This window comes from Monodelphis domestica, chromosome 3 (genome assembly GCF_027887165.1).
Source record: "Monodelphis domestica isolate mMonDom1 chromosome 3, mMonDom1.pri, whole genome shotgun sequence".
Classification (NCBI taxonomy): domain Eukaryota; kingdom Metazoa; phylum Chordata; class Mammalia; order Didelphimorphia; family Didelphidae; genus Monodelphis; species Monodelphis domestica.
In genome coordinates, this window is record NC_077229.1 from 493322158 (window position 1) to 493335887 (window position 13730).

At 35.6% G+C, this 13730-nt stretch overlaps 1 protein-coding gene across 1 annotated transcript in view; it reads left to right on the top strand.

Moving 5' to 3' along the window:
- The first annotated feature begins 11908 nt into the window (after positions 1–11908).
- The window catches only part of SCAMP1 (secretory carrier membrane protein 1), a 150462-nt gene continuing 148640 nt past the window's right edge, over positions 11909–13730 (top strand). The window contains exon 1 of the mRNA XM_007486437.3: positions 11909–12023. The gene's annotated coding sequence lies outside the window, so the exon portion shown is untranslated. The remainder of the gene's footprint in view (positions 12024–13730) is intronic.

Genomic DNA, 13730 nt, shown 5'->3' on the forward strand with positions numbered 1-13730 from the left:
ATGAAACCATCTCTGATTACAATAATAAAAATAAAAATAACCACCACCACTATTTATATAATGCTTACTATCTGCCAGGCTCTGTGCTAAGTGCTTTACAATTATTATCTCATTTGATGCTCACAATCCTGAGAGGTAGGTGCTATTTTTATCATTACAAGGAATTTACATCCTAATGAAGGAGACAAGAAGTATATCTACAAATATATACACAGAAGGAATAAATATGGAGACTAAAGAGTAAGGTAACTACAAGGTAGTTTGGGAGGGAGATCACTAGCAGTGATCAGGAAAAGCAACAAGTAGAAGCCAAGCTGCTTCTTGGAGGAAGAGAGATTCTGTGAGGAGAGCATGAGGGATCAGTGAAGGCAATGGAGCAAAGAGATGGAGTTTTGTGTGGGAGGAACACAGAGGCTGCACCTCACAATGTAAGGGTGTGCCAGCTGGTATCCAGTGTACTTGGAAAGAGAGATTGGGGTCAGATGGTAGAAGGGCTTTAAAAACTAAAGGAAGTTCATATTTTATTCTAGAGGCAGTAGTGAAGTGATGCACTTCATAAAGCGAGTCTGGACACCCAGAAATTCAATGAATGGAATCAATATTTGTTTATTAATCTATTGATTAATAATACGTATCTAACTGGTCAGGGCAGCCTTCCTATGAAAGCTGTGCTGAGGCCAAGTTACAGACAGTTTTTATAGGTTTACATACATGAGAAAGCTGAAAAGGTAAAATGAGCTCATACAAAGCTAATGAAGGATATATGGCTTTAACTGAAATGTGGCCTGGGGCAAACTGACCAGGGCAATCAAGTCTTAGTGGACACAGGCCAGACGTACCCTAAATTGGGAGGATGGACCTTCCTTTGTACATCTTATCCTGTACCTGGTTTATCCCGTCCTTGAGGGGCATCCCCTAGTTCCCCTGACCATCTGTTGTTACAGCCTGGGAAAGTACATTCCTGAAGCCTGCTTTTTCTGAGGGAAAATTATACTTGAGTGATTGCTAACTTTACCAATTGATCAGGGACTTTGTTTAATCTATTTCAGCAGGATGTCATGGAGGTTTATTAAGCAGAAGAGTAACATGATCAAATCAGTATTTAAAGAAAATCCCATTGACAACCATGCAGAGAATGGACTAAAGGGTCTATGTTATACTGAAAAAAATTCAGGGGAGAGCAAACAATATATCAGATAGTGAGTGAACAATTTCAAAGTTCGTGAGAGCTTTACACTCTAAAAGAGATATTTGGCAATCATCTTAAAGCAGTTATAAATTAGAGAAAAAGACAATTATGTTGTTTATGGCCTGAAAGTTGAATCACGTCTAATGGACTCAGGACTTTTGGCTATCGAGATCTAGGTTGGTAAGAGGATTTCAATTCTTCCCTCTCTTTCTTTTATGCTATATTTTGACATCTGTATTTTGTGGGTGCTTTCCCTACAGTCTAGTATAAAGAATATAATGTATTTGGATTCTTGGGGTAGGGCAAGAAGAATAATTATTTTTTGGCTAAATGGAAGCATCAGTGAAAAGCCTAGAAGTGGGTCTCTAATATTGCTCCATTCTTTGATGTGTTAGCAGGAGTAAAAGCTTGCTATAAGTTTTCTAACTCCCTGACCTTATCTTTTGGGACATATTTTTTAAAATGGAAGCAAAATGTGGAGGAAAAAAAGATTGGGAGGAGGGGACCTCTGAAAGCAGATATAATGCCCAGTGGCAACATTCTCTTTGATCATAAATATAGAGCAGGAAAAGATCACTGAGGTCATCTAATCCAACCTCCTCATTTTATACTTGAGCAAACTGAGAATAGGAAGGTTAAGCACCTTGTCCAAGGTAGTTAAGGGTTAGAGAAAGGAAATTAAAGAACCCAAGTCCTCTGCCTCCAAAGCCACAATCTTTCCTTGTCATCCTGATTGTTAGTTCTTTCTTCTCCATTTCCTCTTTCCTATTCCCAACCTGCTACAACCACTCATCTGCTTTGCCTTCTTTCTCATCATGGCTTCTGGGTTGCCTTTCTCTTTATCTCCATACCCCCTTGGACTTCCTTCCTCTGTAAACCTACTGGGCACAATTCTTTAAAAATACAAGTCTATGGAGCTATTCTTTTTGTGATTCACGTTTCTTTTTTGTTTGTTTGTTTCTAGTTTAGGAAAGATGTCTTTCTATGATAACCATATAGGAAAGCCTGATAGATGGAATTGGAGAGAGAGAGTACATTCTTCTGCTCTCTTAGTAAATCCACACCTTTACCTGAAATGTCTAACCAGCACTTTTCAAGGGTTAATGAGTCATGACCTACTGGCCTGAATGATGGTTACTATTAAGCAATAATGAAGATATTGAAAGAAATGTAGAAAACTGAGTAGTGTGAAGGACGAGTCTTTAATTGCTTTGGAGAAAGCTAATTCACTAATGTAAGAAATGTCATTATTTAAATAATGCTTGTATGTTCCACTGGCTTCTCTTTACTACAAGCTACACATTAAAAATAAATTATGAAAAACTTATGAGAGATCTCCTTCCAAACAAGACAAGGAAGGCAGTCTGAGCGATGAGATATATTGTTTATTAATTTTTAATTTAGTCTGTTACTGTAATTATACATGCATTAATTATACATATAAAGATAATTACATAATATATCATATTCCCCAGACTTCATTTGTTATTTCATTTTTGTTAGAGGATTGTGATGTAGTTTATTTTATTTAAGAATCTTTGAGTAATGTAAAGTAATAAAACTTTTTAGAATCTTAAAATGAAAATCAATTTCCTAATATAAATATTGGATTGGAGCTGGGAAAACTATGTAGGCCTTCAGAATTATGGGAAGTTAAATAATACAAAATGTCCTAGGTACATGGAACCGAAGGCCTCTTTCCTTTTCAAATTAATATGGTCTGAAAAGTTCTATAGAACCTTCCCTCAATTACATAAATCTTACAATTCAGAATTTGGAGTTTCATGAACTATTGAACATTTATGGTAGAAGATGGAAGAAAGATAAAAAAAAAGTTGAGCTTTCTCTAAAAAAGAGTGTGGCAAAGTGATCCAGGGGAATGGCATTGATGGAACCATTGAATCAAGTCTGTAGGAAAGGAAGATTCATAGACTCATAGGATCTCATCATTGAGGGAAATCTCAGATTATCTAATCCCATCTTTATCTCAATAGAAATCCTTCCTAAACCAGCAATCAATCAATATTATTTTAATTAATTATAATTAAGCACCTGCTTTGTGCCAGGCAGTATGTTAAGCACTAGGACTATGAAAAGAGGCAAAAGATGGTCCTTGCCCTCAAGGAATTCACAATCTAATGTAAAATATCTATGACAAATAGTGGTTTAGAGTGAGAGTTCACCACCTTCCCTCACCCCCCACCCCCCCAATTTTTTTTTTGTCAGCTCCAATTGTAATTCATGTATTGCTTATATTGGCACAAATCTGCTCCTACACATTACTCTTAGTTCTGTCCTCTGGGTCCAAATAACAGCTAGCATGTTCTTGTTAAATCTTCTTTTCTTCAGGCTAAACATCCTCAGTTTTTTTCTCATAAAGCATAATTTCAAGTTCCCTTCCCATTTCAATTACCTTCCTCTGGACATGTTTCGCTTGTTTACTGCTAGGGCAGTACAATCTCTTCCCTTGTTTTATGCAGTATACTTCCTTTTGTCTTCCTTAATAAACTCTTTCCTTCTGTCTTACAATCATTACTAAAAATGGGTTCCAAGGCAGAAGAGCAGTGAGGTCTAGGCGATTGGGGTTAAGTGCCTTGTCCAGGGTCACACAGCTTTGTGTATTTTACTTCACATTTTCTTAATTGAGATTTTATTTTTATATACCCTCTATTTCTCAATAAAGTTTTTTCTCTCTCTTTACAATTACAATTTCTTAATTGTAAGAAATAAAAAAGAAGGAAAAAAGTTTAGCAAAGCTAATCAACTCACCAACCAAATCTGACATCATATGCAGTGTAATACACACCTTGGAGTATATGCATGTCAGTGAAATCTCAGGTCAAACAAAGGGTATAAACTTTAGTCTCATAGTGATATTGGTTGCAATATCCCACAAACCTTGCCAAGTAGCTGCAAACAATCAAAAGAACATGGAAACAATGACTAGTCTTTAGGATGGGGCCACCTTTCAGATAAGACATATGGGTTGCTTAGATGTACAATTATGAGAAAACTCCTTACATCACATGACCTAAGTCCTTAGTTAGGGGTCTCTGAGCAGTCGGTTTCCCAGTTACACAGAACTAGGTTCAAACAATGCTCAAATTCCACAATCACTGCATTCCTTAGAGCTTGCATAGAAAGAGCAAAATTTGACTGAAAGTTGTCCTTAGGTGTCATTATCATCCTGTTTACATTGTGGTTTGCTCCTCCTACCCAAATAGAGTGTAAAGCCACACAGACTAAAGTGGACCATGAGTAAAGTGACATCAGTTCCTTGTTAATGACAGGGCAACAAACACCCAAATGCCCCCTTCCTTAGTAACTAATCAAGAGAAAAAATGTTCCTAAAACCCTCTTATATATCTTACTTACCCACTTTCTTTCCTTACACCTTCCTAGCTATCTATAGCCCCTCTATTACCATACTCTCTTATAATAAGCGTGCTCCCTCAACATGGAGTCGACCTGAACTATCAAATTACTTAGATGAGACCCTAATTTCCTCATATCCACATCATTTAGCATCATGCTTTCCAGAATGGTCGAATTAAACGACAGCTCCACCAACAACGTGTTAGCATTCCTGTCTTAACGTATCTTCAGCAACAGTGATCATTCTCATCTTTGCCAATTTTCTGGGTGTAAATTAAAAGCTCACATTTGTTTTTATTTGCATTTCTCTTATTATAAGTGATTTGGATCAATCTTTCAAGTAGTTGCTACTAGTTTGTAATTCTTCTTTTGATTACTGTCTGTTTATGTCCTTTAACTTTCAAGTCACTAGGGAATTTCTTTTGGTCTAATATATTTATGTTGGGTTCCCTATGTATCTTGGATCCAAGAGCTTTATCCAAGTATTTGTTGCAATTTTTTCCTCCCAATCAAAAAATACTTTCTTTATCCTAGTTGTGTTTATTTTGTTCATGTAAAAGTTTCTTAATTTCATGTAATCTTGATTACTTTTTATCTCTATCTCTTGTTTGGTTTTGAATTCTTTGTTTAGCCATAACCATAAAAGATAGATATGCAAGATAAATGACTCCATTGGCCATTTCCAAAAATATATGTTTCAATCTGTACCTTGAACCTAGGTTATGTGCCAAGAATCATCTCTCTGTCAAGAGGGAGGAAGCATAAACAAACTGTTTTCTAGTTTTCTTAGCAATTCTTGTGAAATTACATGGGAAATTCTCCCCATATAATTTATGTTTTCTGGATTATCAGACACTGTGCTACATTTACATATTTCTAATTCTTCCTTTCTAATCTGTTCTACTTATCTACTTTTCTAATTTTTAGCCAATACCTAAAAATTTTGATGATTAGTGTTTTGGAGTATAATTTGAGATTTAGAAGTGCTATTTCCTGGCAAAGTTGGGGCATTAATTCATTGCTGGTGGAGTTGTGAATTGATCCAACCATTCTGGAGGGCAATTTGGAATTATGCCCAAAGGGCGATAAAAGACTGTCTGCCCTTTGATCCAGCCATAGCAGTGCTGGGTTTGTACCCCAAAGAGATAATAAGGAAAAAGACTTGTACAAGAATATTCATAGCTGCGCTCTTTGTGGTGACCAAAAATTGGAAAATGAGGGAATGCCCTTCAATTGAAGAATGGCTGAACAAATTATGGTATATGTGGTGATGGAATACTATTGTGCTAAAAGGAATAATAAAGTGGAGAATTCCATGGAGACTGGAGCCACCTCCAGGAAGTGATGCAGAGTGAAAGAAGCAGAACCAGGAAAACATTGTACACAGAGACTGATACACTGTGGTACAATCAAACATAATGGACTTCTCCATTAGTGTCAATGTCCCTGAACAATCTGCAGGGATCTAGGAGAAAAAACACTATCCACAAGCAGAGAACAAATTGTGGGAGTAAAAACACCGAGGAAAAGCAACTGCTGGACTACAGGGGTTGAGGGGACATGACTGAGGAGAGACTCTAAATGAACACCCTAATGCAAATACCAACAACATGGAAATGGGTTCGAATCAAGGACACATATGATATCCAGTGGCATCGCACATTGGATATGGGAGGGGTGGCGGGAGGAGGGGAGGAAAAGAAAATGATCTTTGTTTCCAAGGAATAATGTTTGAAAATGAACAAATAAAAAAATGTTTAAAAGTAAAAAAAAAAAAAAAAGAAGTGCTATTTCCCCTTTATTTTCATGATTTCCCTTGAGATTCTAGATCTTTTTTGTTGTTGTTGTTCCAAATGATTTTTATTATTTTTTTCTGGTTCTATAAAGTATTCCTTTGGAGGTTGGATTGGTATAGCAGTAAATTTGTAAGCTAATTTAAATAATAGTTCTTTTTCATTATATTGACATAGCCTATAGGTATGAGCACTGAATAGTCTTTTAATTGTTTGTTTTTAATTTCTTTAAGGAATATTTTATAATTGCACATATACATATTTGTATGTGCCTCAAGAAATTGAGTTCCAGGTGCTTTACACATTTTGGAGGGTATTTATTTATTTAGATGTTTATTTATTTTTTTAAACCCTTACCTTCTGCCTTGGAGCCAATACTGTGTATTGGCTCCAAGGCAGAAGAGTGGTAAGGGCTAGGCAATGGGGGTCAAGTGACTTGCCTGGGTAACACAACTGAGAAGTGTTAGAGGCCAAATTTGAACCTAGGACCTCCCATCTCTAGGCCTGGCTCTCAATCCACTGAGTTATCCAGCTGCCCCCTTGGAGGGTTTTTAAAATAGAATTTCCCCTTATCTGGTTGCTTCCTTAATTTTGTTATTACTAAATATAAATTCTGTGCTTTTTAGGTGCATTTTGTATGCTACTATTTTGCTAAATCTATAAATCTGTTATCATAGCCCAAGACTGTTATTAGTTTTTGACTGCCTTGTCATATTGATGACTTGCACTTTACTAGACCTTTTATCTCATGGATGGCTATCTAATCACATCTCTTCCCAAACTGTACTTGTACATTAATTTTTGTTAACCCCAGGGTTGGATTCTACATTTATCCCTTCTTCAGCTTCATCTCATTAGGTAATGTGGCATACAATGAACAGAGCAATGAATGTGAAAGAGAATCTATGTTTGATTTCTGATTCTTCTTCAATCTGTTTGTGTGGTCTTGGGTATATCATGGACTAGAGTATTAGACCTCATATTATGGTCCATCAACCAAATCTTGTGTCCCAAAAGCTTCATATTAGAAGCCAAAGGAAGGAGCATTATTAGCGATTTCTTTTATATTTACACCATTGATTATGCTATTAATTCTTTCAAGCTCAATATTCAACTATTAAAATTTAATGTCATTAAGTTTCCCTGCATAGTTTTATACTGCATAATTATTTTCCCACTAAAATTATATTGAGAAGTTGGACTATTGCCATTGTGAAAATCTGATTCATTGCTTATGTGCTTTGCACAAAATAAGTTTCCACATTTATTTTATTTAAATATTACCATTGATGCATTATTAATCTACATTTACCCAAACTTTCACAGATCCTTTCTATCCTAGAAAGAGGGATAATTTGAAATCTCATTTTATTTTCTTTTGCATTTCATTTTCTGAGTAGTTTTGGAATATTACATTTGGCTATACAGTGGTGCCTTGATAAACGAGCATCTTAAGTCACAAGCAATTTGAGATATGAGCAGTCATGATTGGGATTTTTTGCTTGCAGTCACAAGTAGATATTTGAATCACAAGCTTCCTCCACCCTCCTCTAGACAGCCTGCTGAACATTGGGTTTCACAAGTATAAGAGTTAAAATAGTGGAAACCATAAACTGTGGCAGATAAAAGAGTGGTTGGCTTAAATTGTGACTGCAGAAAATATGGTTTCAAGACAGTGTTTTGTTTTAAATCAAATATAAGGTGGTCGCCAGGGAAAAATTCCCAAATATTAAATATACCCAAGTCAGCTGGGATTTACAGAGATTTTAATTAATACAATGAGGAATTAATGAAAGGGAGAGAGAGAAAAAAAGGAAATAATGAGAAGAGGGCTAGACCAGCCTAGGCCAGCATGAGCCAGCCTAGGCTGAAAACCCTAAGAGAGAGATCAGTCAGTCTTTTATCAACTCACCACAAGATTTGTCAAAGCAAAGATTCTAGTGTTCAGAGAGACACCAGTTCAGCTTTGGCCAGCTCAATCTCCAGAGCAAGTTCTCTGAGACGGAGTCCCGAGAGAGTCCCTTGCTCTCAGCTTATCATCTCCTTTTAAAGAGAATTTTCTCCTATGTCACCTCCCCTAAGTTCTCATTTCTACCAATCACAGTAGACATTTTCCAAAGGACAGACCATTTTTAATTCACACCTGAGTAGACTAAACTTTTGAGTAATTCACACCTGAGTAGACTAAAAACCTCTGAGTAAATTCTCACCTCTTTTCCCTTTGCAAGTTCACAAGTTGCCTGACCTTTATAGGTACTTAGCACCCTTTTGTATTAGATCTAAAAATAGGCACAGCTTAAGAGCTTTTGCTTTACTGTAAGTATGTGTTAAGTATTTTTCTTGGTTCAGCAAGGAGTTTACAACTTTATCTTCCCCAAAGGCATGCTTAAGTATGGGTGAAGTAGAGGTCTCACATTCTTGATCAAGTACCTTCATTGTTTAAAATGGGGAATGATCTTAACCAAGTGTTCTGAAGTAGGGTCTGAGAATTTTTTAAGATTCACACAAGGTACATGAGACTGTCTCATTTAGTTCAATGTTTATCTGGCCTTGCGAGCATCTGTATTGATTGCTTTTGCTTTCTTCTTTAGTTTTGTCTTTATTATCAGTTTTTTGGGGGCAAATTTCTTCACTCTTAACCATGGGTCCTGATGATGGAGGAATTGAAGAAGTTACAGCAGCAGCATTTAGAGATTTTACAGGAAATTAGTGGGGAGGAACGCGATAAGCAAGATTAAGGAAATGTTTAGGATTTGGGAAAAAATCAAACAGTTTATTAAAAAGACACATCCAGGAAAATGTTGCAACAGGTCGTGCTTTGGAGCTGTGTAATAACACTTGTTTCACACATTATCGAAATGTTCTGAAAGGGAGGAAGAAACAAACTTCCATGGAAAGGTTTTTGTTGAGTCAGCCTCTAAGTGAAATTGAGGAAAGGGTGGCAAAACAGATAAAATTCAATGAAGAAAATAATTAAAGTAAAAAATAGCAATTAAGTTTAGCAATAAAGTTACAGGTCAATTTGCATTTAAACGTAGCCTTATGTGTGTAGAGAGTAAGTTATGTTAAGTGATAGCACACACAAAAACCTTTTCTACCAGCATCTTCACCTGACCTTGAAGGTAAATAACATTTCATAAGCAAGTTTATTTCTTTACATTCTTTATTATTATCTATAAATGTATTTATTTGTTATTTATGAAGTACATTTTTGAATATAAAACAAAAAATTCATGTGTTTTTTGGGCACTGTTTCCTCCCTTTTTCCCCTCCACCCCCAGAGCTTGCAAGCAATTCCACTGGGTTGTACAATTGCTATCACTTGTAGATCTCTCTTTCTAAAGATATATAGGTCTCTCTTATATAGGTATAGTTATCTATGGATATGGATCTCTCTAGATAGATATAGATATCTCTAGATCTACCTTATCTATATGGAGAGAAAGAGAGAGGAAAAACATAAAGAGAATAAATATATAAACACACAACTAGTTAACTACAAGGTAGTTAGCAGAGTTGAGTTAATCAGGAAAGGCTTCAAGTGGAAGGTGGTTCTTGAGCCTTATCTTGAAGAAAGATGGGGTTCTCTAGAGAGGGGAAGGATGGCCAGTGCCAAAGCAGTTATACATGAAGAATAGAGAGAAGGCCAGTTTGGCTGGGTATCAGAGTGTAGGAAGAAGCTGGACTGTTGGGTTGTTCAGAGTTTTAAAAACTAGCCTGAGGAGCTATATTAGGTCCTAGGGGCAAGAGGAAGCCATTGGGGTTGCCTGAGGAGAGGAGTCACATGGTAAGATCTGAGCTTAAATTGCCATCAGTGTCTAGGATAGAATAGAGGGGTAGGAGATTTAAGACAGGAGGACCAGTAAAGAGGCTTTGTTCCAATCTAGGTGAAAGGAGATTAGGGTCTGAACTGTGGTGGGGGGAAGGGAAGATAAGAAACACTTATACAGAGCTTATTATGTGCCAGGCACTGTACTAAGTGCTTTTAATAAATATATTATTTGATCTTCACAACATTCCCAGGAGGTAGGTACTGTTCATCTTTTTTTTTATAGTTAAGGAAAAGGTGAGGCAGAAGATGAGTGATCTGTTCAAGGTCACACAGCAGGAAAGTATTTGAGGCTGGATTTGAACTCAGGTCTTCCTGACTCCAGACCCATTGGGCCACCAGCTTCTTTTCAAGTAACAGCTATTTAAGAGAAAGATTCAGCTATTAGAGATGGTGTGAAGGTAGAAACGGCAAGAGACGGATAAGATTTGGAGAGTATGTTGGTCAAGGAAGAATGAGGAGTCAAGGGTAATCCCATGGTTATGAACCCAAGAGATTGAAAGGATAATAGTACCTTCAACAGAAACAGGGATGTTTTGACCTGGGGAGAATTAGAGAGGGAAATGATGAATTTAGTTTCAGACATGTTGAGTTTAAGATGCTTCCAGTACATCTAATTTGAAATGTCCAATAAGCAATTAATGATTCAAGATTGAGGCTAAGGAGAGAGACTTGTGCTGGCTATATGGACCTGGGAGTTCCCTACGTAGAAATGATAGTTAATCTGGGATGGGAAAGCATTAGGAGTGAGTGGAAGGAGAGGAAATGGAGGAAGTGGGGGTGGACAATTTTTCTGAGGAACTTGGATGGAAAGGAGAGCTATAGAATAATAGCCCAAGGGGACAATAGCATCTAATGAATGTTTTTTAAAGATGGTGGAGACTTGAGAATGCTTGAAATGAGTAGGAAAGGAACCAGTAGATAAGGAGAAATTGAAGATTTGAGAAGGAGAGATGAGGTTAAGATTAGAGTTCATCATTTAGTTGTCTTTTATTCTTCTTACAAACTTGAGAGCTTAAATTCTAAACTTAAAAGTTAAATTTCTGGGTGAATGTTATATTTATATAAATATATATACATATATATACACACATATGTGTATATCATATATGTAATACATCTGGAAAGACTTCTTTTAAAATAATATCTTTTTTCCTATAATCTTTATTTCCCAAAATAGTTTTTCTTTACTTTTCTGCCACAGAGAGCACCATCCTTTATAGCAACGAATTTTAAAAGGAAAAGAGAAAAATGGTTTATCATAATTAACCAACACATTAACCAAATCTGACAGTATTATAAACTCAATGTTTTGTCTTTGCAAAGAAGTGAAATGCCTTTTCCTAGTTTTTCTTCCTCAGATTATAATTATACAATATTCAGTTTTTATTTTTTGTTGTTCTATTCATTTACATCATACTGTAATTTGTTTAGCTATTCCTCAGTTGGTGGGCATTCACTGTTTCTTGCTCTTTATAATTCATACTATTATAAATAAATATTTTAGTGTATATGGAACCTGTGAATAGTCTTTCAATAGCTCACCACTGCTTCTCAGAGTAGAATAATTTCATAATAATTTTCTTAAGCAGAATGTTTAAGGAAAATGAATTTCCTATGCAGGCACTTCTTGACTCTAGCTGACTAGTACCAATTAAAATGCCTCCAGAGTAATACTATGAAGTCACTGGTAATCATCAAGAAATTCTGTCCTAGAACATTTTATCACAGTAGTGGCAACATTCTGTTTTCACTTGGTTGTCCTTGGCATTATATTTTGTGCTTCTAGTTCAAGCATTTCAACTTTACAGATACTGTGTTAAATCTTTATTGTAAGGTAAGTGCATGGTCAATTCACCATAACCGAGAGGTGAAGTACATTATGTTTGGATCATTCAAATATCTTCTCCCATATGCCTCACACAACTTCACACTCATTTTACTGTCCAGTTCCACTTGTATTATAAGAAGAATATGGAAAAGAAAATCTATATTTAATATTGTCACAGGCTACTCATTGATTTTCTAAGCCATATCACACCAGAGTGGACAATTATCTAAAATAGAATATTTAGATCAATAAGAACACATTGATATTTATCTATTTATATTTTTTACATCATCTTTATGTCCTCATATATCCTTTCCCTCTTCCCTAAACAGAGAGGCATCCCCCTCCAACAAAGAATAAGAAGGAAAACAGCAGCTCATTGAAAAAATTAACATATCAACTAAATTTGATAATATATGCAAAGATTCAACATCTATAGGTCTCCACCTCTTCAAAGAAAGAAGTTACACTTGCTTCTCTCTTTTTGGGGAAATAAGCTGCTGATCTTAATTATACTGCATTTTCTCCTTTCTCTCTTTTTTCCCCCTCTCTGGTTGATGCTCTTATTGTTCTTTTCATTTATAATGTTGTAGTCAGATGTATATTATTTTCCTGGTTCTGCTTACTTCACTTTGTATCAGCTCATATAAGCCAGTCTATGATTCTCTGTATTTTTCTCTCCATCATTCCTTATATTCATTAAAATTCTATTTTATTTATACATCACAATTTGTTTAGCTATTATTCAATCAACTGACTTCTACTTTTTCTACTCCTCTGCTTCTATAAAAATTGCTACTATACTTACTTTGGAATATGTATAACCTTTCTTTGGTCTCCTTGGGATATAAGCCTAATGGTAAGATCTCTGGTATGAGTATTTTAGTCATTTACTTATATATCCAAATTATTTCTTGGGATATTTGGATTACATCACAGTTCTATCAATGGTGAATCAACAGATCTAACTTTCCTTAGCATTTCCCACACTGACTATTCCCATATTTTGTCATCTTTGCCAATTTGCTGGTTAAGAAAGGGAACCTTAGAGTTCTTTTCATATGCATTTCTTTTATTAGTGATAAGTTTTTCATATGGTTATTAGTAGTTTGCTATTCTTCTTTTGAGAACTATTTATTCCTATATTTTGACAACTTTTCCACTGGGGAATGGCTAAGATATTTTCTGGTCTTTCCACGCCCCCCCCCCCCCATATTAAGGTTAGTATTGAATAGATTAGTGTCGAATACATTTATTATTATTATTATTACTCTTAGTGTCGAATACAAATAGAAATGGGGCCACCAAATCATATACAATGATCCTATGAAACATATTGACTTAGTAAACTACTTATCAACACTGTATTCTGTTGTATTTTCATTTATTTTGTTAAATTTCCCAGATCCATTTTAGTCTGCATGCTAGACTGCAAGATGATCCACGGACCACATGTTTAATACTTCTAGTTTAATATATTGTGCCATTTATATAAGTAATATAACTCATACTATTATTTAAACTTTCTTTAATTTTTTTCAATTACATATAGAAACAAGACATTTTGTGATTCAGATTCTCTCTCTCTCCTTCCACCCCAAGATGGTAGTCTGATACAGCTTATACAGTGCTTTTATGCAACCCATAATTCCATATTTCTCATGTCATAACAGAAGACATATCACATATACACTAGAAAACTCATGAAGGAAA